This window comes from Thalia democratica, chromosome 9, assembly GCF_965202585.1.
Source record: "Thalia democratica chromosome 9, ktThaDemo2.hap1.1, whole genome shotgun sequence".
Taxonomy (NCBI): Eukaryota; Metazoa; Chordata; class Thaliacea; order Salpida; family Salpidae; genus Thalia; species Thalia democratica.
The window spans coordinates 2,968,371-2,978,180 of NC_139173.1; positions in this window are offsets into that span (position 1 = coordinate 2,968,371).

Consider the following 9,810-nt stretch of genomic DNA (forward strand, 5'->3'; position numbering starts at 1 on the left):
CTAGCGCTCGCTCGGCTGCAGTTCTAAGGTCGCTTCTGATTGGCTAATGTTTTACTTATTTATATTTCAAGTAATAAAACATTTTTTAGTTATTTTCTATATATTTTGGTGAGGTGAGTAAGGGTATAGATTCTCTTAATATTCTGCGGTATTATCACTTTACCTCATTTGCAATGAAACAATTTCCAAAACCTTACAACTGCAGCCGACTTCGTGAACCTTAAAACTTATTTGTCTTTTTAAAGTCTCAGGTAAACAAGACAGGTAAGTAAAAATATAAGGAAAAACATGTTTATATACTTTAGACATACAAACTTATATTTTTTACTACTACAACTTTAAATGTTATAAAAAATGTTTAAAAAATTTTAAATTCAACTATATCTCTACTACTAAATATAGTTTATTAATTACTTAATTCAAGATTGCTTCAACAAAATAAATAACACTTTGAAACAAAAAAATGATAAAATGCGAATGAAAATAATTGTTTTTAATACAGTACTTATACAATGAAATTTTCAAAAGATAAGTTTAAATATACTAATATTACTTCAAATAAAACACTATCTACAATTAATTTTTTTTAATTAAAAAAAAAACAAATAAGTTATCTCTCTATGATAAAAATTGCACCTACTAATTTTTACTTCCGGCTATTCGAAAAAGTTATGATATCACTAGTTACTAGTAGAACTTGAAAAGAGCTTTTAGTTTTTAATTAAATGTAGCTAAAACAAAAACGTTTAAAAGTCAACTTGCGATTACAAACAGATATAAACCAGTGTTGAAAAAAACTGTAACTAAACTAACGCCAAAAAAGTCAAAATGATTAAAAATTTGTCAATCATTTTTTCAAACCAATCGACCATAAATTGTAAATTGCAGGTGGTTTTTCAACCCTTTTATACAAAGTAAAAGTAACTGAATATTTTTGAATGTCAAAGTTAATTTTCAACAAAACATCTTTTCAGAACAAAATAAGTACTTTTATGCTAGATAAATTGAAAGTTAATCATATAGTGTAAAAGTATTTAATTTAAATTGATGGTTTTATAATCCCATCAATTTCTCTTTAAGCTACAATTAATTGTTGTTTGATCATCAAAGATATCTAAAACTTAAACCGTGTAAATGTATAATTAGAATAAGTTTAGTATAGAAAAAAAAGTTTTCAAACTATTTGTCCAAAAACAAATACTTAACCTAAAATTGTACTTACAAAATAAAATTTGCATATTTATAATTAATAAAAAGCACTAACTACTATAACTTCAAAACATTGAAGCAGTTTATAAAGTTTTTTTTTTTTTATTGATTCAGTTTTCTATTAATGCGTATTTAAGTTTACAAAAATAAATTTGTTACTATCATCACGTTTTATTACATAAGAAGTTTTGCATTTTTTTAAAACAACAACTCCGAGATTTTGTATTAAGTTAACAATGAAAAAGCTTATCATTCAACAGTGTAGAACTTTATTTTTTTAAACTTCTACAATGCGATTCTTATAAATAGCACATTGAGTTGATAGTTTTTATTATTGTTCATAAAATACTGATCTAAATAGTACCAAATTATCTTATTACTGGTTTGAATTTTTTTAACAAAATAAATAGTACAAAAAATTTAACTTAAATCAAAATATTAAAAGTTTTTTTTAAACTATTAGCAAAAATTTACCTATTTTATATGCATAAAAATGAGTTAGTTTGATAGTAAGAAATCTACAAGTACTAGATTTTTTGTAATTTTTATAGTTGCAGTAGTAAAAAATAAACGTTTGCATGTTTAAAGTATATAAATCTTTTTTTTTTGACTTATCTTCTCAAGTTTATAAAGTTGCATTTCAAAAACAAAAACTTGTAATAAATAAGCATGCAAAAAAGAAGGCTTGTTTTCTAAATCAAAATACTTGTTTGCCTTTTAAAAGAACAACTTTGAGAAGATAAGTAAAAATTTAAAAAAAAATGTTTATATACTTTAGACATGCAAACTTATATTTTTTGCTTCTACAACTTTAAACATAAAAAAAACTTAAGAGCTTGAATTTCAGCTACAAACCTACTAATAGAAATTTTTTGATGACTTAGTTTAAGATTAATTCTACAAAACAAACTATACTTTGCAAAAATATTTAATGAAACAAGTACAAAAATGTATAGTAGTATTAAAATAAAACTTACAACAAAATACTTATGCTACTTTAGATAAAACACTATTTATACCAACTTTTGAAAAAGAAAGAAAAAAAAAAGCAGTTATCTCTGTTATGAGAAAACTACACCTACCAAGCATTATTTCCTGTTATTCATAAAGCAAAACTTCTATGATGTATTAGAACTTAAAAATAACTATCACTGTCATCACGTTTTTTACGCAGAATTTTGCATTTTTTATACAAAATAAATGTAAGTTTTATAAATTAATTACAACGTTAGCATAGCTTATCATTTAACAGTGTAAAACTTTAGTTTTTTATACTAACTTTTATAAAGCGATTCATATGGGTTGCACATTGAATTCATTATCTTTATTATTTTTTCAAACAACTGATTTTGACTAAAACAAACATATCTATAAAATGAATTTTAAAAATCGTTAAACTAAATAGTATAAAAAGTTTATTCAAATGAATATAGTAAAGGTTTTATAAACTATTTGCAAAACTTAACTCATTTTATGATGTATAAAGTAAGTTACTCTGATAATAAGACATCTACAAGTTTTAGTTGTAAATTCAAATTTTTTTTTTGAAAACGAACAAGTTTTAATTACACTATTAAATAAGAAGCATATTAAAAAATACTAACATTTAAAAACTGCAAAAAACTATTTCAATTTCTAATAAAACTTTAAAAAAAAAGTTTTTCAGAATCAAATGAATCAACAAAAACAATAAAATATGAATTCAATTTAAATGTTTTACTTATAGATGTACTTTAAACCAATGGTCGGCACGGTGTATACTGGTGCACACTAGTGTACATGAAATTTCTTTTAGGGTGCACGAGACTTTTGGGGTGCATGAAACTTATTTTGGGGTACTAAATTTTATTTTCGTGCAGAAACTATGTTAAAGTTTTTTTTTAATCTTTCTACATTTAAGACATATTCAACCTTGGTATATAATTGACCATTTTGTTGTTAATAAAACGACCATTTTTATACTCTCCTAGTTCTATTCTGTTATATTATGTAAGCCGCCCAAAGAAAATCCATTCAATAAATACATTTAAGTTTACCATTCAATAAAAAGTGCCAAGACTACTGATTGTTATAGATTACCAAGACTTATGATTGGTGTAGTGGCAATGTATCAAATTAATCTAGTTAGTATTTTAGACCTGGGTGATACAAGTAAAATATTGTTGTAAAAATTAGATAATCGATATTAAAAGTTTATTAACTTGGTTAGGGTAAACTGGTAAATTTAAATTTAGCGTGTAAAAATTAACTAGGTGTTACCGAATTATTAGTAAAAAAAAACGATTAAAAGTGTTTACACGTTGTTAAACACTAGCGGCGCTAAAGAATGCAAATTGGGGTGCACAGATTTTAAAATTTGTTATTTAGGGTTCACGGATTTGAAGTAGCGTGCCGACCACTGCTTTAAACATTCAAGTTTGAAAGCTAAAACTTTCATCGGTACATATTTTATCATAAAAAAAAAGTTCCTAAATCACTAAGTCACTCCTAAATTTGCAGCTGGATATTTAAAGATAAATTGATAATTTTTTATCATATTTTTTAAATGTTTTCTCGTTAAACTTTATTTTTTAATTGATATAAAAAACATAACATTTTACGTAGAGCATAAAAAGTTATACTAAAAACAAGATATTAATAACTAGTAAATCTTGTAAACTATTATTTAACCGATTGGTCTATTTAATAATAAATATTAAAGTTTTGAAATAGTTTAGTTGTAAAAACATAACTTATAGTAAATATAATGCTTTGTAATGTATAAATTAAATAATAAAAGTCTGATTTTCAAACATTATAAAATAAAATAAAAGAGTTTCACCTAGTTTTAATATAAAAGCTTTTTTTCTATGGTGGTTAAAAAAAAGTTGTTAAACAAAGAAAAAGATAAATATTATTACAGAGATCAACATATGTTTTACTTAAGAAAGTTATTTTCTTTTATAAATGTTTTTTGTAACTAATTTGCTTTCAACTTAAGTTTCCAAAAAAGAAAATAACAATATAAATATTGTAATTTAACAAAATATAACATACGCTAAACAAATAAAAAAATCTGTAAATTTTAGTATATAAAATTATTATTAGAAATAGTGAACAATTCTACTTTTTGCTTTAGTTTATAATATTTTGTATTTGTTTGAAATAATAGGTATTAGCGTAAACACTGTAACAATGTTTAACTTAAGTTGTATTTTTAAATATTCTTTTAGTCAAATAACATTGACAACTTAATATAATTTATACGTTATAAATTTATAATCTTTATAATATTAAATAATTTAAAAGTACTGCATATGTTCAAACAAAAACAAAAATAAAAAAAAAGTTTTACTAACTGTTAGCAAAGGTAGAGACATTAAGATTTAAATAGTAGTTTTGAAAAGTTATTTTTAATAAACTTTGTGTATAACTGATATTTTTTTTAAATTTGATAATTATAATTATGACCCCACAACAAATTTCTTTAACATTTAATTTCTAAAATTTGAGTTAAACTTTACATACGTATTTAACTTACAATATAAAACTTTTTGAAACTTTCTTATCTAAAATAATTTTTGTTTATATAAAACGTAAATAATAAAACAACATAAACTACAGAAAAAATACTAAACAAACCATAATCTAACACAAGTTAAAAAATAATTAAGAATTAAACTTAGTGTGTTGCTACAACGAAAAAGAATAGTAAAGAAAATAGTTCAGTTATATACTTAAAAAACTCGTTCATATAGCTTCAACTACTTTAATACAGCTTTTAAATTGCTTATAAAACGTCAATTTTCAATTGCTTATAAAGAGAAAAGCTTAACTATATAAGAATATAAAGTTTGAATTTATAATTTAAAATATAACTTTCCACAGATTGAAAATAATCAGTTAATTTATTAACTAATACCTTTAAATTATCAATAAAAATTAAACTAACGACTTTTTTGTTTTAAAACTGGTTTTTCATACTTTAACGAAACAAAATTTCATAAGTAAGAATAGTTATAAAACTTTCGAACAATTTTTAAAACTATTTTTCTAACATAGAAAAATTAATCATTTATCTTATAGAAACACAAAATACTTATAAACTTTAAAACAGTATTAACGTATAAAAATATACTTTCTAAGAAATGTAAACCATAAAAAAAATTCTAAACTAACTTCATGGTTTTCGTAATTTACTTCTTTTAATTTGTTTTTGAAATTATTTAAGTTCAATGTTCAAAATAAACATGTGTTATCATAATACTAGTAGGTTAATAACCATGTGAAGCTGTAAACATGGTTCATATTTACTTTAAACATTCCAGAAAATTAAAAACAAAAACAACCGTTTAAAGAAGTTTTAAGAGCTTTAACTACCTTAGTAACTTTTAAAGTATACATTACGATAAACAAAATAACAAAAAATAGTTCAAAACTATGTAAAATAACTGTTTTAAACTATAAATTAATTAAATAAATAAATAAGTAGTAAAAAGTCACTTACTGAAGAAATTTGAAATTTTCTTTAAAGATTAATGAACTTATAAAAAACAAAATCTTTAAACTTGTAAACTTAGACTCTTATGTCATTAGAAATGTAGTATTTATAGGAGATAGTTTAATATTGTATTGGATTAAAACCTTTAAACAAGGACAAAAATTTATTGTTTATATTACACGCGAATAAATAAACGACTATGTTTATTAAATAATTTTCTTAACAAATATTTTTGAATTTAACTAGTTATTTATGTTCAGCTAAACTTTAGTCAAGTTTAACTTACTAGGTACAGCTTGATCATTCAACTACAGAAAAAAAAATCCCCTAAAGTGAGAATACCGTTGATACACCCACGGTGCCAAAAGTATATTTAACCATGTTGGTACTCACCTTTTAAATTTGTAAATTGTTTAATGTTTTTATTATATTTTTAAATTTTATTGAAAGCAATTTTTATAATTATGCAGTTTTAAAGGTTTTACAAGTGTATTTAACGAAAACAATTAGCTTTTTGTTATGTTTTTTCAATTATCGACATGCATAGAATAAATTTGTCATCATGTCATTTTTCTAACTATTCGATTTTTATTTTAGATAATTTAACCAAAAACAATTTTTATTTGAGCTTTTGAGTGCAAAGCATCTAAAGTCCTGAACAAGAAGTTGAAAGGTATTGTCGACGTATTGTGTGCAACTCAATAACCAAATACCCAAATAGTGTCCTAGGACCAAATGTTTTTTGCGCTTTTATTTTCTCGTTCAATAAACTATTTATTGTTACAATTCGAAATCAATACTTAAACTGATCGTTTTTCAAACACTTCAAATATTTGTTCCAGAGGTAAATAAAATAGTTATGTTTTTAGATTAAAGCTTATTGCAAAAACAGTTTACAAATGTAACATAAGCACCAAATTTATTTTTAAACTATTGCGTTATTTACAGTTTTATGTTGTCGTAAAACAATAATTTTTTTTATTTTATTTTAGATGTGCGGTAGGTAGTAAATACAAACAAAACAGATTTTTTGTGTAATAGAATGTTTTTATTTTAACCATGTTTTGTGCCGATTTATAATGAAAATTTTTAATTAATAAAACATACTAATTTAAGTTGAAAGTTTAAATGATAAGATAGTCTAAAAACTTTGAGAATTACTTTTGAAACAGATATTTTTCCAATTCAGGACATTTTAACACTAATTTAGTCAAAATGAAGAAGTTTTAACTTAAATTAAATTAAGTAAACTTGAAAAATAGATTTTAGTATTTGTTTTTTCAAAAATGTGTTAACTACCATCATTACTTTTTATTGAGAAAATACAAAACATATACTTGTTTACATATTTTTAAATTTTTTAAATATGTTTTTATTTTGCTAAATTGCTAAAATTAGTTTTTGAGAATTCATACTTATATTACAATATTTATAACGTTTACTTGTTTATTACTGTATTTACATACAAAATAAGTCTTTTTGTAACTTTTTACTTTATCATATATCATATAGTTACTGAGAGTTCAAGATTGGGTTGGTAATCAACTTTATAGTTTATTTTACACGAAATATAATTAAAGTTTAATAAACCCAAGGATGAAATAAAACAACGCTAAAAATGGTCCTGGTGTGAAGAAAGACCTTATGATCATGAATCAAAAATATTTAGCCCACAACTTACTTGTATGATTAAACTATATAACAATCCTGAAGCATAAAGTAAGTATTTTTTTTTTTTGTGAATCATTATAATATTTTCAATAAAGTTTAATTACTAGACTAACCCTAAATTCTAAGGTTTGACTTCTTTAGTTGATTTTCCAAAATAATTTTAACGTTAAAGTTATTTTAACACAATATTACAATTAAAATTTTAAAGCACAAATCCTGTTAAAAGAAAGTTTAAAATGAAAAACAGTATGTTTAAGGCTGATGATAGTAAAAATGTTTTATTTTTGCAAAATTAACTACGCATTAATGGAAAACTTAGTCGATATAAAAAAAAATTATAAACTGTTTCAATGTTTTGAAGTGATAGTAGTTGAGTGTTTTTTATAAAATATAAATGTTGCAATTTTTTTTTTGTAAGTACAATTTTAGGTTAAGTACTTGTTTTTGAGTAAATAGTGAAAAAATTTAATTTACAACTTGTGTTGTAAATTAACAACAAATGTATAACAAATGTACAAATGTACAACAAATAATTACAACTAGTGTTGTTATAACATATACTTGTGTTTTAATTTTGTTTCACAATTCAATTAATAATATTTTAAACATCTAACGTTTTCTTATTTGTGAACATCATCGATAAACTTTTATCACTTTTGAAAATAAAGTTTATTCAACTAAAAGATATTAAAATTAAAAGTTTAAACTTTGCTTTGTTACGCCAAAAGCAAACTCATGATTTAGAAAAATGCAGTCTAGGGTTTTCTAAACTTATTTTAGTTTTAAATGTCATTTATACGGTTTAAGTTTCCGATTTTTTAGTCATTTTCAGACAAGTCTGTTTTCAGTCTGTTACAGGCAGAGATGTTAAAATGCTAACAGTTACTATGGTAATTCAGCAATGAAGTGTTTTATTTTTGGTTTGTTTTAAGTTAATATTTTCACGCTTGAGTAAACAAAGCAGAGCTTTTTAACATGTCTGGTTACAGGTTAACAAGAAGCTAAAAAGTGATTGGATTATAAAACCATTAATTTTAATTGGCTGGCGTTACACTATATGATTACCTTTCAAATGCACTAGTATAGCGTTAAAATATTTATTTCGTTCTGAAAAGGTTTTTTGATAAAAGTTAACTTTCACAACTGAACTTATAAATACTTTTAGCTCGCGCCAAAAAAACACCTCTAATTTTAAGTTTATGGTTGGTTGAGAATTTGTTTCGACGTTTTAGTTTTTAGAGATAAACTATGTTTTTGGCGTAGATTTAGTTACAGTTGTTTTTCAACACTGGTTTATATCTGTTTGTAATCACAAGTTGCTTTTTAACGTTTTAAAACGATTTTAGCTATAATTAATTGAAAGTTAAAATTATTTTCGAGTCTTTTTTTACAAAATAGTGGTATCAAAACTTTTGTGAATAACCGGAAGTAAAAATTAGTTGGTGCAATTTTATCAAAGAGAGATAACTTGTTTGTTTTTTTCTTAAAATTTCTAAAAAGTATGTGTAGATAGTGTTTTACTTAAAGTAATGTTAGTATAGCTTTAAACTTATCTTTTGCAAGTTTCATTGTATGAGTTCTGTATTCAAAACAATTATATTCAATCTCATTTTATCAATTATTTTTTTCAAAATTTAGTTTGTTTTGCAGAAGCAATCTTAAATTAAGTAATTATATTTGATAACTATATTTAGCAGTAGAGTTGTAGCTAACGTTAAAATTACAGTAATAAAAAATACAAGTTTGCATGTCTAAAGTATATAAACATGTTTTTCTTTATATTTTTACTTATCTGTTTTGTTTACTTTAGACTTTATAAATACAAACAAGTTTTTAGGTTCACGAAATAAGGAGTCGGCTGCAGTTGTAAGGTTTTGGAAATTGTTTCATTCATAACGTATGTAAATTAGGTAAACTGATAATACAGCGGTATGTTAAGAGAATCTATATCTATACCCTTGTACGCCTTACCCAATTTTTTAATCTACACACTTAACCCTTAATCAACTCATTAAAATATATAAAAGATAAACTGAATTTTTTTTTTTTTTACTTAAAAATATTAATAAGTAAAACATTAGCCAATCAGAAGCGACCTTAGAACTGCAGCCGACGCCGAAGAGTTCTTTTATGCGATGGCTAGCGCTATAGAGCTGTAAACTTTTTTATAAGTATTGATAAGAGATAAAAAAAAGTTTCAGTAATATAAGTACATTAAAATAATTTGACTTATCGTTGCTGTATATTTGTTGATTAACTTGCTGTAAACAATTTCAATATATAATTATAAGTTAGCTTAATTAAGTATGCCTTCTAAAGTTATTGTATGATTCGTATGCGAAATATAGCAGCAATTAAGGTAGCTCGGAATAAAATTTTTGAGTTCTAAAACAATATAAGTTGAAGAAGTTTATTGTCAATATAATAATTTAAATAAATAAAAATGGACA